At 49.5% G+C, this 13,041-nt stretch overlaps 1 long non-coding RNA gene across 2 annotated transcripts; it reads right to left on the bottom strand.

The window, feature by feature from the left end:
- Nucleotides 1-206: 206 nt before the first annotated feature.
- On the bottom strand, nucleotides 207-7,998 carry LOC137844991 (uncharacterized). 2 transcript variants are annotated; one of them, XR_011090062.1, is made up of 3 exons: nucleotides 7,737-7,998; nucleotides 4,017-7,637; nucleotides 207-3,914 (listed from the first exon to the last, which is right to left on the bottom strand). It is a non-coding gene; the product is annotated as an uncharacterized lncRNA (long non-coding RNA). The 2 variants fall into 2 exon arrangements; XR_011090061.1 differs by having other exon boundaries at nucleotides 207-7,637.
- Nucleotides 7,999-13,041: the final 5,043 nt, after the last annotated feature.

The raw sequence follows: 13,041 nt of genomic DNA, 5'->3' as shown, positions 1-13,041 counted from the left end.
ACTTCCAAGAGATAAGGGGGAAAAGTTCTTTCTTTTCTTTCAGAGCTTCTATTTTATTTTCATTCTTAATCTGATTTTAAGACCTTGCCTCTGCATTTTCTCTCTTCTCCCATAAATCTCATTTTCCCCCCGGTTCCCTAGGGATCATCAGGTGATGGAATGCTAGAGCCTGGGAGCTGAGCAGAGCCGGTCACACGCCACAATACATTCAATTTTACACTTATTTTTTTTGTGACGGTTCTAAATTTTATCTTTGCATAATGACGCTGCTTTGCATATCTATAGCTGCTTTCATCGGATGATCTCAGTACTTTCTACCGACTGTTAATTAAATCTCAAAACACCCTGGCAAAGTCAATAGGAGGGCTTTATTTGAGTACTTTTTAGCTAATTAGACCAAGGGGAGGGTAAACTGAGGCAGGGGGAGGCTGCTGAGGCATTACAGACACTTGGATATTCACGCGGCAGCACAACAGGCTGGGGAAGCCACGTTAAAGCCTGCTCTTCGCAGACCTCGCAGGGAACATCACTTGCTCCAACAGCTGCAATCCCTGCGACTGAGGAATGAAATTGGGGCTCAGCAGGGTGTTAGATGGGATGCCCCTGCCCCATGTAGCTGCATTTGGTGTCCCTGGTACCCACAGTCTGCATCCTCACGTGCTCTGTGCCAGCACACACCTTTCAGCACAGTGCCCAGCTCCAGTTTGGGTCCCAAATGGAAATCTCATCTTCTCCCTGGAAGATTCACAAGCGAGGCGTTTCTTTGCTTGGGGTCTTTGCTTTTGTCATCCTTGGCAAGACTTCCACACGCTCTAAACTGAAAACACTTTCATGCCCAGGAGGGTCTATTTTTCATCACCTCGGAGCAGCGCAGCCCAAGAATAACTTTGCTGGAAGTTAACAAAGAGACAGACTGGCTCAAGGCAAGAATCAGCCTGGCAGCCCAGGCCTGCTTGCCATGAATGGGAAACCAGCTCCGTGCCCATCTAAACCCAGCTCCCACACCACTGAAAATGCAGCATGGGTGGTACACACGATCCAGTCTGCCAGCTCCAGCTAGCCTCGCTCCAGCTCCTGAGGACGCTGCTCTGCCAAAATAAGATCACTTCAGGCAGAAAGATCCAGCCTGCAGGAATTCAACGTGCCTGGGGACTGCTGGAACAAACTGCAACAACAAACCTGGAGTGAGCTGAGCTGGCGAAGCCAAGAACACCAAGGCAGCTGCTGTCCTTACCGCCGCCCTTGACAAAATCTTTCCTGTGTTATCCAACGTCATCGACTCGTTCGGAGCAACGCTGCAAGAAACGGGCACCCCGGCCACAAAGCAGCTGCTCCATTTTGTCATTCACTGCAGCAACCGAGCTGCAGCTCAGGTTTGAAGGAGGGAGAAAACATCTCCAACTGTTGAGCTGGTGGAAAAAAATTGCTTTCCAAGTTGCCTGAGGACAACCACATGCTGTGAAGGGCAAGGGTTTGTGTGGATGATGCTGTGTTGCTCTCCATCCTACAGCAGGATGCGTTTCAGCAGCCCAGAAGGACCCTGGTGGGGTTCTGTCTGCACTTGCCTCTTCTCCCAGGTCCAGGCAGCAGGCACAGCTCATCAAACACACCATCTTCTGGGGAGGGAAGCAAATGAGATAGATCACAGAAACTCTCAGTACCATTAGGTCATTGCAATTTTGAGCCGGCAGCGGCACAAGCCATTCAGTGCACGGGTGATATCATGTTGTACTGCAGGCCGAAATTCAAACGGCGTTGAAGTCAAAGGGAACGTATCCGCCGGGCCTTGGATCAGCCTGCAAAGCACATGGAGCGCGTGGGCGCTTTCTCTTTTTGCCAGGGACAATCCAAGCAAAACTCAACCTCCTTCTTCCTTCAGCTGAAAGAAAGCATCAACAGAAGACTGAATTTTTGGCCTGAAAAGGAGCCAAGTGCTGCTGAAATCTGGCCCGTGGTCTTTGCGCTGAGGATAATGAGAATTACTGAAGCGCCTTTGAAAAGTGCCTTGAGAACGGGCCATCTTTGGCCCTGCTATAAAACGGGAATGCAGGAACAGCCGGGCTGGGAGCAGGGCAGGTTTCCCACACCGATCACAACACTACAGTCTGGTCCTCCTCGATGGCTGGACGTCTGTGCTGTTTCACCACAACACAAGGCTTTCTCTCTCTTGCCCTGAGCCTCTGCAGCAGAAGCAGACAGGAGGCTGCTCTGGGATCTACCCCTGAGCTCTGCTGGGTGCCTGGGACCAGGAGAGGTGCAGCGGTAGGAGGGAGAGGGGGTCCACACCTCATAAAAGCAGTCCTCAAAAGGATCCCATCCCCATCATGTGCTGCATCCGTACCTGGATCCTGACACACCACTGCAATGAATGAACCATGTCCACGCTCTTTCCTTTGCTTTTAGCATATGCAGCAGAGAGTGGATATTTGGGACATCCCTTGGTCAGCCCGTCTCATTTAGTCCACAGTAACTGCTGCTGCAGGCAAAGATGGTAAAGCACACCTATCAAATCAAAACCCCTTCTGGAAGTTATAGCCTAATCTGCTCAAAGGAAAAAAAAATCCATCTTGTCCCCTCCTTTAGAGTTTATCTTGTGCCCTGAAGCAGGACGACTTAATCTCAATTTCAAAACTCATAGATGATTTTAAATCCATGCTTCGTGGCTCTGGACACTCTAGTAACTTCCTTTAATAAAGGGAAATCTCTTTGCTGGAGAACCGCACAGAAGAGCTTGCCTGAAAGGCAGCCACATGCTTGTGTGCTCGACCTGGTTTTGTCCCAGCCCAAAAAGACCCAGGCCAGTCGCAAACCCAGCACGCCGGGTGCACAGTGACAGCTGCTCAGCACAAGCCAGCTGCAGAGAGATGATAGGGGCAACAGCCCGCCGTGCCAAGGAGGTGGGGGAAGAAAAAAAAAAAAAGACATCTTCAGGCTCTGATCCTGATTTTGTTTTTCTCGCCTGCTGGATCCTCCTCCCAGCCCACCCACGGCAGGCAGCTCGACCTCGCCGCGTGCTGTCTTCAGGCAAACAGCTGGGGAACGTGTGGAGCCGGGCAGGTTTTATGTACCAGCATGTTCTGGGGGGTTGCCAGCTGCTGGCTGCATCCTTCTTCTGTCCTCTTTGAAGGAGAGGTTTTTGCATGGCATAGAAGGGAGAGCAAGGAGAGCAGATGCTCAGGGACACCCTGAGCGACTCCGGGGCCAGGTTGCACTTGTTGCTCCAGGCACCTGTGGTACGGGGCAGGCAGGATGCTGAGCACTTCCGAAACCCTGAAAAGTGTGTGGTTTCCTAGGGAAATGACGGAGAGACCAGAGCAGATACCCCAGTCCACATTCACCAGTGAACACTGCGGGAGACAAGGGGGGTAAAAAGGTGTCGCCTGCATGAAGCAAAGAGGATGGGAGTCAGCGCAGGCTGGGAACACATCCCTGCCTCACAGCACGGTGCTAGGGCTCTGCACCAGGCCCCCCATGGCAATAAAACGGGACCAAAAGCCTAAGTACTGTAGGATGGAGTGTGGTTTTTGAAAGAGGATTATAAGGCCGAAAGCTCATGACCGCAGGGGCTGTGTTCGATGACTCAGTCCCTTCTGTCCTGCATCATCACACAGCAGCATCTGTTTGTGTCCCGCAGCCTCAGTAAATAATTCTCTTTTTTTCTATATTAGCACAGCCATGTCCTGCCTTACACGCCAGCTCTGGTACAGCCACAGGGCAGGGTATTAATTCTCTCTTAAGCTGGTGTGACGTTCCCATTATAGCAACCTGCTGTCAGCTCCTCGGGGTTGTGCAGCGCTCGCCTTCGCTGCTGCAGAGAGGGCAGGGCTGGCCCGGCCGCATGCAGAGAGGGCTCCTTGTCCCGTCCCAGGGGAGATGAGCACTGCCCACGACAATTTGCCACCACCTCTCACAAGCTGGCCACACGCAGAGAGTCAGCGAGGGACAGGATGGGGAGACAAGACCCCGATTGTGGGGTCTGCAAAGTGGGAAGCCAAAAAGGGGTTGTGTGGGCTTACCTTCATGGTGACGGTGTGCGAAGGAGCTCCACTGTACCCAAAAATACCACGGTGGCAGAGCCTCTCCCAGCATGCTGCTGGGACCAGAGAGCCAAGGAAGGGCCCATTGCATTTTGCAGGGAAATCTGTATGGGGAAAATGCCAGCTTGGCCCCATCTGGAAGGAATTAGCAGCAGAGCTGTTTGTCAGCTGCTTCCATGCGGAGGAAGGGGCTGAGATTTTACACCATTAGCCTCCCCCAGAATAAAGCCAGGCAGGCAGTGAGATTTATTACCCACAAACCTCCCAGGATTACAAATGCCCCGTGGAAGAAGACCTGCCTGAGAGAGTGTTTTTAACTGGCATGCGAGAATGGAGCAGCCTCGCCAAAAATTACCTCGGAGCATGGAAAATGGAGCAGATCCCTGGCTGGATTAAACAATGGCATCAGCAAATGCCCAGTTTGAGAGAGGGGGCGAAAAAAAAAAGGAGTTGAGGGCCCGGACTTGAGGACCACCCAGGAGATGAAAGATGCTCGCTTGAAACTGCTGCTGAGCCCCGCAGCTTCGGCTGGTGCCTACATCAAATTCGGAGCCCGTGGTGATCCCCCAGCCTGATCCAGTTACAAATGACTTCAGCGGGGTTTGAAATCTCAGCGAGTGGGATACGGTCCCATTCCTCCCCTTTCTCAAAGACGAGCCTGCATGTGAGAAATCGTCCCCAGAGACGGCTGTACACTGTTTTCATGGATTTTTATACATTTTGTTTACCTGTTGCCAAATTGCAGGAGTCATTTTTATTCCTTTGTTGCTAAGTTTTCCACAAAGCTTTGCTAAAAAATCAAAATTGTGTTTGATACAGATATTGAGCATGTTTTGTTTCCTGACAACCACACGTAGAGATTCAATTTGTACATGCTTCTTGGTGACTATGTCATACTGTGAGTGCTCACACATTTACTGACATAGCAGAGCTGGATGGAACCGTTTTTCCCATTCCACGAGAATTTCAGAGACTAATAAAAACACCAATGGTGTTGAAACAGACCTTAATGTTTTGCAATGTGTAAAACAAAAGGGTTTACTATTTAATTAGCCAAATCAAACACAATGCCAGACCTAAAAGGACACTTTAGGTCGTGAAACGTGTCAGTGTGGGAATTTATAGCTATTTTTTCTTCTCCTGGATTAAAGGGATTTCAAGTTGGGAAAACTGCAGAAAACAATAGGAAGACTTTGACTCCTCAACAGCATCGGTTAAAACTAATCCAGCATTTTCTGTTGGAGCCCACGCCAGAAACTGCTAAACCAGCTCTAGCTGCTCTCATGGACTGCATCACCCTATTTTCCACCCAGATAAATCCTCTTCTCCCGACACTGTCGGCTCACACGTTTCCGTTAGAAAAAACAGAGATAACAGCTAACTTCCCCACGCTGTGCAGACAGAGTAAACTTGTGCTGCTTATTATCCTACATGCAGGGACATAACTTTCCCCTTGATCTTCATTAAAGAGAGAAGGGAAATTCCAGCGTTTCAGAGGCTTTGTTATGATCTTGAATACTACAGCAGCAACTAGAGAAAACATCTAGCAAGACAAGACAGAGGACAGGCTTCGCAGACAGGGCGCAGCAGCTCAGACACGCGTTGGGGCTGTGAAGCCGAGCTGGAGAAGTCCCAGCAGCGAGCCTTTCATCTGCCCGTCAGCATTCCTGCAGCTGGGAATTGCAGAGTCAGGGAAATTAAAAAAAAAAAAAAAAAAAGGGAAAGGAAAAGGAAAGACAAAGCAAACCCCACACCCATTCACTCATTCCTGCGGTGTAAACACAAGATTTGCCTCGAATGCAGATCTGCAAGCAGCTATTTTCACAGTAAGGCGATGGGAACCTCCTTTGGCCCAGCAGTCGCCAGCTGCAGCGGGGTTTGGGGGTGCTGAGCACTCCCACTCCTTGAATTTTATACCCCCTACCAGGCTCTGCTCATCCAGACACTGCTCCTATCGCCCTTCTGGCTCTGCCTGAGTCTTTGCACACACATTTTGTGCGTTGCACTGCCCCTGACGCAGATGTGTGTGCCCACACACCCGTCTGCTCCATGCTGCGCTCTCCCTGTCATCGCTCGCACATGTGGACGCATCTGTGGTTCACAAACACATTTCTGGTGCTGGCTACAGCGCTCTTCCCTTGCGTTCATCAACAGAAACCTTTCTGCTCTGTGCACTCACCGGTCTGATCACGCTTTCCGCACACACATCACTGGTGGGCACATGAGCAAATCCCAGCTCCTTCTGCTGCTCCGCAGCCAAAGCGGGGCGGCTGACGGCTGGTGGCAGCAGGCAGGTGCAGAGAGGGAGAGGAAGGAGAGGAAAATACAGATTTTGAAGCAAAGTTTAGCTTCGGGGTTAACTGGATGATGAATGACGGCAGGTGCACGCTTAACTGCATCCCGCTCACAGAGCCCTTCTCCTTCCCTGCCCACCGCAGTGCCAATGTAGCGGGGCTCCATCGCCACGGATGCTGTTTCAAGGTTACTTAAGCAATAAATTATGTTATATGCTTAACAGCCCCGCCAGGAACACCCACCCATGACTTGCTCATCCTCCCCATTTATTTTCCCTTTGCAGATGCATGGCTGGAAAACTGTTCCAGCTTGCACCTCGTTACAGGGAAGGAGGAGCCATTTCCATTCAACAAGCTGCAGAAACAGCGACAGCTCGGTAACCGAAATAACAGGGGTAGGATCCTCCACCAGCACTACCTCGGTTTGCTCCACCACAGTTTGGGGAGCTGTGCTGATTTATGCCAGCCATGGATCTGCTCTCGTCATCATACCGGACAAACCATCAGAAAAAAAATCCATACAGGGTTCAGGCAAGGGGGAAAGACTAAATGGGATAGTGGCAGAACTGCTAGAGAGAAAAATGTCACTTTTTTTTTTTTTTTTTTTTTACAGTGCTGCCGTGTGCACTGCAAACTGCAGATTAAAATAAATAAATAAATAAATAAATGTGGTCCTGGTTCTCCCCCCACCTTTACCTACATCAAGAGGCCAGATCCCAGCGGACTCAGTCACCCCTTTTCCCCAGCAATCCCAGGTATAAACAGAAAGCTTCAGTCCTGCAGATGCCCTTTCATGCCCAGGGATGGGCACTTTCACCCTAGCACTGAGGGACAAAAACAACTTCATGCCTCATGTCACCTTGGTCAGCAGCACCTAAACCCCAACACATCTCCTCCTGCACCCCCTGGTACCAAATGTGCCCTGGGGATTGCAGCAGCATCAGGCTGGGTGCTCCGTCCTTCCCCGTGATGCTGTCTGGCTCCATCAGCAGCGCTGCCCGCCATGCCCCGCTGTCAGCCCTTAGCGTGCCAGATGCCCTTGTAGGCAGCTGCACGCAGGATTAAGTGCAGCGTGTTCAAACCATGTACAATTACGTGCAACTGTTTCTCCGCTGCAAAGAGATGGAGGAGCAATGGAGCAGCAGTTACGGTCTCGCATTAGCAATTTCCAAAGGACAGTTGTGTGGCCACTGTCCGTTACAGCCAGGGCAAATGAAGATGAATGCAAGTGAGTTTGGATGCTCCATATGCCTTCAGTTCATTTACTGCAGGGAGGCCTGGATTACAGGGAACAGCATGAGAAAATCTGCAAGAGGCAAACGGTTACTGTCTCTACCTGAATCCCAGAAAACAGCGTATTTTGCTGGAGATGAAAAAATCAGGTCACCTGAGATTTGAGCCTTACCTAGTCCTACCTCACTGTTGCTTTTCTGCAGTGGGTCCCTGAGCACTTACCAGCTGTAATCCCCCAAATGGGAAATGTACAAGGGAGCTACCAAGAAAGTAAAGCACAATGAAAATGGGAATATCATCAGGAGCTGCCTCGGAGGAATGCAGTGCCACCAAGTCCCACCACCTTCACCTTGTACAGGGAGAGGCGAGCAGAACACGGAGCTTCCAAAGACCAAACCTTCAGCGTCTCAAAGAAAGCTCCAGAAGTCATGAGGCAAAACAAGCTTCAGGGACATACCTGGCAATTTGGCCTGAATTTCAAGGTCATGTAGCAAATTAGCGAGAACAGGACCCAGGTGTCCTGAGCATGATCCCTTTCTACCCTAATCAGCATGGCCTCACATAACCATTTGAGCAATTGGCTTATTTCACAGAGTGACTTACAGCTGCTATTGTAAGCAGATCCAGTCAATATATTTATTTTCCCTTTGATATACAGCTACAATAGGAAGCCATGCATGAAGTTTATTAAACCTGGCTAATTTTCTATCAGTTCTGCGAAATATCGATTCTATGCATTCACTTATCTGGCTCAGCCTCAACCTGAAAAGAGAATCATTTAAAAACAACAAAAACACATCCAATTCCTCCGAAACAAAGCTAATCCAAGACGGCAAAGTATTGCTGTTCTCATGGGCAGAGCCCTTTGATCAATTGAGCCAAAGACAACTGTGTTATTTAGGAGCCATTTGCAAGCTGGCAAATTAAACATGATTTTTATTATTTTATTTATTTATTTTTTCTGAAGGGTGGGTAGGGGGAAGAAACAGCAGCTTTACAGTAGCAGTAAAATATCCAAATGATTTTCTTTTCTCCAATAGGGCCAGATTCTGCGTGATATAGGGCAGGAAAGCAGTGCAGAGGGATTTGCCATCCTCCATCTCTCACGACCTGTTGCAGGGGCTGGATCCCTTTGCTGCACCAAAACTTTGATGTCTCCCTCTTGAGTCAAGAGCACGCCAGGCCTCCAACAGGGTATGGTGCAGGAGCCTCACACACAGTGCAAGCAGGGAAGAGGTACCTCAGCGATGCATCAGCAGAGCTTCATTGGAGCACAAGCTCCTAAACACCCTGGACTGACAACGCTTCTGAAACCAGGCATTTTTTTGCAGGTGTCTGGCTCCTGAAAGCATGACTGAAAATGCTGTGCAGCAGGAACTTCTCAAGCCTAACCCCTGACTCTCTGCTTTAGAGCATTTGCATAGTAAAACCGTAAATGTTTCCATCTTTAAATCTTTATGCTTAACTGATGCTCTGCACAAGCAAACCGTTATTGTGCCTATATTGTGATGGAAACCAGCTATAAATGCAGAGCTGCTATCTAAAACAATATGGCAACATGTTTTACCACATCAATCCGAGGGTGCCTGCACTTGGATTAGCATGTCAGGCCAGCTTTCAGTGACTTCCTTTGGTTTCAACTTAACCTGCTGCTTCTCCTGTGCCGTAGGCTGCTCGAGACCAGCTGCGAAGCATCGTTGTACAAGACAGAACATATGCACAAGTAAACAAATTAAGGCTATCTCCAAAACAACAGGCCCCTGGCTTCCTGGAAGAGCTGCAAAAAGAAACTTAATCAACAGCAGCGGGTGAAACGGTAAAGGGGAGGAGATGGACCTCTGCTAATGAAGGCGATGCTCGCAGATTGCAAACGCTGGCTCGCAGCACGCGAGGAGGGGCTGGCGGGGTCAGCGCTGGCGACACGAGATGCACGCAGAGCCTGCAGCCACGAGGGCTCCGAGGAAGCACTGGTCTTCATAGAGCAAAGCAATCACTCTAAGCACACATAAAAAAGGAAAACGAGGAGCTGAGCCGGGCACAGGCACAGCCGTGCCCCTGCCTGTTGCAGCGGGTGAGAGCTCAGCTGTTGTGGCCACATTAGGGTTGGTACCGTGGCCTCTCCAGTCCCCCCTGGCTCTTTCCCCAGGGGCTCATTAATGGTCTGAAGTTGCAGCAGCTAAATCAGTTGAATACCAAGACAGTTAAATCTCTGCACACCTCTGCACAGATGTTTTGGCGTCAGTTTAAGCCTGCCTGCCACTGGCTTCACCTTGCATCTTTAAAACAGAGAGAACCGACGTGGGAAAATAAAACAGCAGAAACCTTTCCCATTTCTTCCCGGCTGCAGGCAGGTCACTCTCCAGCTCTACCCTGGCAAGGTCTCTGCTGAGCTGGGTATCCCTGCCTGTTAAAAACCTCTGCCTTGAACCAATGGGCCCATCTGCATTGCAGTTGCTTACTGCGTGTCCTCTCAGGTGCTCATGCCCAGTAAAATTAAACCACAGCAAATCTTACTGCAAAGTGTGATACTTTAGCATAAAAAAATAAAAAAAATAAAAAAAATAATAAAAAAAAACAAACAAGCAAAACAAAACAAACCCTCATGTGCACACCTGGCTGCTTGCTCATCTTCAGCTTGCATTTTTATGACCAGCTAAGCCTCCCTTGTTTTTCTCTTACCCTGAAGAGCCAGGCAGTTAGCATATGTTCTCTTAGCAAACCAAGAAATCCTCTGAGATACCCCTGAGCCTCTCAGGTCAGTTCTCGCAGCCTATCTCCATGCTCCGTGAGCCAGAATCATCTCCCCTTGCCAGAGCAAGCTGCTGGAGAGACAACTGGGAGCCCCAGCTCCTCTTTACCTCCGGCCCAGACTGAGAGCAGAGTCTGGAGCTGAAGTCTAACACAAATCCCCCGATGTGATGTCAGGGCAGCTGAAAGCACGAGCAAACTGTGCACAATTTATTTGGGGTTACATATGCTATCACTGGGTCAGAGCTGCTCTACCTTGAGAGAATACAACAGCTGCTAACGGATAGAAAACCCAAAATAGGCCAGCCTGACTTGCGGTGGGTCACTGTATTTGCCTGCTCACAGCCCAGTGCAGGTCCCAGACACCCTCCAAGCAATGCAGCTAGGGGGACATGCTCCCACCCGTTATACACACCATTAGTCCTGTGCAAGCCTGAGTTTGAATGAGGAGCTGTTTTCATTTAAAGTGAGTGAAAAACAACTCACATTTAGCCAAAGGCTGAAAGGTATAAGCTGCTCCAATACGGCGTGCACCCCTGCTCACGAACACAAGCTGAATGGATAGGGGAGAAGTTTCCTTTGACAGGTGTTTGCCCGCATCCAGAACTACCACAGCTTATCATCACACCTCCAGGTCAAACAGATGTTTCCTTCCAGATACAGATGTGCCAGTGGAAGAGAGCACTGCCCCAAGATGCTCTTCACTCCCTCCCTGCCAGATGTTCCCAGGCATACAGCCCTGACAGCTAACAGAGGAGTGTTTAAAATAACCAGCTGATTTAAGACAACTGGCTCCTTAATCCTGAGCAGTTAGTGGTTGCTTTATGCCTTAGACTACAAAGGTTTGTATAGCTAATTTATTATATTTTTAAAGCCACCTTAATGTAACAGCGGAGGATCTGCTGTTCATCTTCGGCAAGGCAGAAGGAAAGCTAGAGTCACACTCAAGTTGGAAGAAATAAGAAACGTGTAATAACCGAGGTCTTATTACTGCACAACTGAAATCCCCTAGAAGCAAGTGAGCCAAAATCAGTGTCTTCATGACCATAGAAGTGGTGGAAGTTCATTGCTTTTTGTTCATTGCTTTTTCCACTTCACAATTTTCCCCCTCTAGCTGTAAGGGCCCAGATACGGGACTGAAATTTGAAGTCTACAGGAAGGATCAGCACCTCTATTTGGAAAAAAAAAAAAAAAAAAAAAAAAAAAGACAGCATGGCTCTAATCAGTAACCAGGAAAACTGCAATTCTTTATTTCTGAGCAGCTTCAGCACACCAGACCCAGTGAACATTGAATCCAAAGTGACAGAAGAGCCCCTCCAGCTGAGCACCTGCGTTGCACCCGATGGCTTCCCAATTCGCCACCTCACTGGAGGGCACTGCCACCAACCACTGGTACTGTTGAGGCCAGCAGCAACAAGAGAAAATTGGGGTAATTTTTCTCAGCCAGCTGCTTCTCGGTGGCAATATCTGTGCAGATCCCCGAGCATTGCTGCTGAGCACAGCCAGCACTCCTCCCCTCTCTTAGCACCCTTTCTTTTTAGCCCACCATCATCTCCTCCTTTCCAACCTTCTCATTTCAAATCCCAGCTCTTTGCTGAAGTAACAAGTTCTCCACTGCAAGAAGAGATCTCTTTAGGCCATTCCCTCTCAGCAGGAGGGGAAATCCCAGCTCATTTTGTGTTGCAAGAAATTCATGGTACCTACAGCATTTCTGCTGGCTCTTGGAATCTGAACGAGTTGTCTTACTCCTTCCTTTTCCAAGTAATGCTGGTTTTCCAGCTCCTCTTCCCTGACAAACCATCATTAAGGATGAGCAAGGCGGCTCAAGCAGCACAGACCTGCACAGTGCTTGCAAGACGGGCTCTGTATCACTCGGCTATTAAATCCTGACATGGGGATGTGTTGGCTGTGGTCTGGCACAGAGCTTAGGGCTGGTGAGAGCCTTGATGCAGAGCTCTGTCAGCAGCATACGAACCCCATACCTGCCTTGCAGTAGCGCTGTAATAGGCTGTCGGTGCCTTACAGGGCAGCTGTCATAAAAAAAGGGGGCCTTGGAAGGGCTGCATTGGCTCTAAACACACTTGAGCAATGTAAGATGGCTGGATCCCCATTGCAACTGTTGGGAAAAGAGCTGCACTTGAAGAGAATTACCTTTACAGGATGGACCTGGCACGTGGCGGTACCAAGCAGTGATTCAGGGCTGATTCTGGCTCTTGTTGCACAATCGCATCTCACTCCCCAAATCCAGCAATTTTCAAATCTGGGCTTTTGCTCAGGTCTCATCATTCATCAGCGGTGGATTGCGGGAGCTAAACTTCTTTCTGTAAGGCAGCGATTCCATTTTCCTCCGGTCTTAAGCAGCTTCAATCCATCTTACTGCATTACAGAGCCCGTGCTGATTGTTCTGCTGTAGTGGGTAATAACAACTTGTACTTTGCAGATTACCCCAGGGAACCTCGCTCCCAGCTCTGCCGTACCGCCGGCTCCGTGGGGTGGGCACACAACTGCCTGCAGCACCCCCAGGGAGGAGGAGGGATGGGGATACAGGAATGAATACAGAGAGAAATGTAGGCAAGTGTTTCTGTACTGGGAAGTCATGGACAAGCTAAAAAATGGTGCAGATGGTCAGGGGGAAATCAGGGCACATGGTCCTGTGGGTGTGGTTGCTCCCAGGTGAACATCCTGGGATGTGGAGAATGTTTTGGGGAGGGACAGTGATGAAAATGGGA

Source organism: Anas acuta, chromosome 26, assembly GCF_963932015.1.
Source record: "Anas acuta chromosome 26, bAnaAcu1.1, whole genome shotgun sequence".
Lineage (NCBI taxonomy): Eukaryota > Metazoa > Chordata > Aves > Anseriformes > Anatidae > Anas > Anas acuta.
Note: the sequence above shows the minus strand (reverse complement) of the source record. Positions and strands in the feature narration are given on the sequence as shown.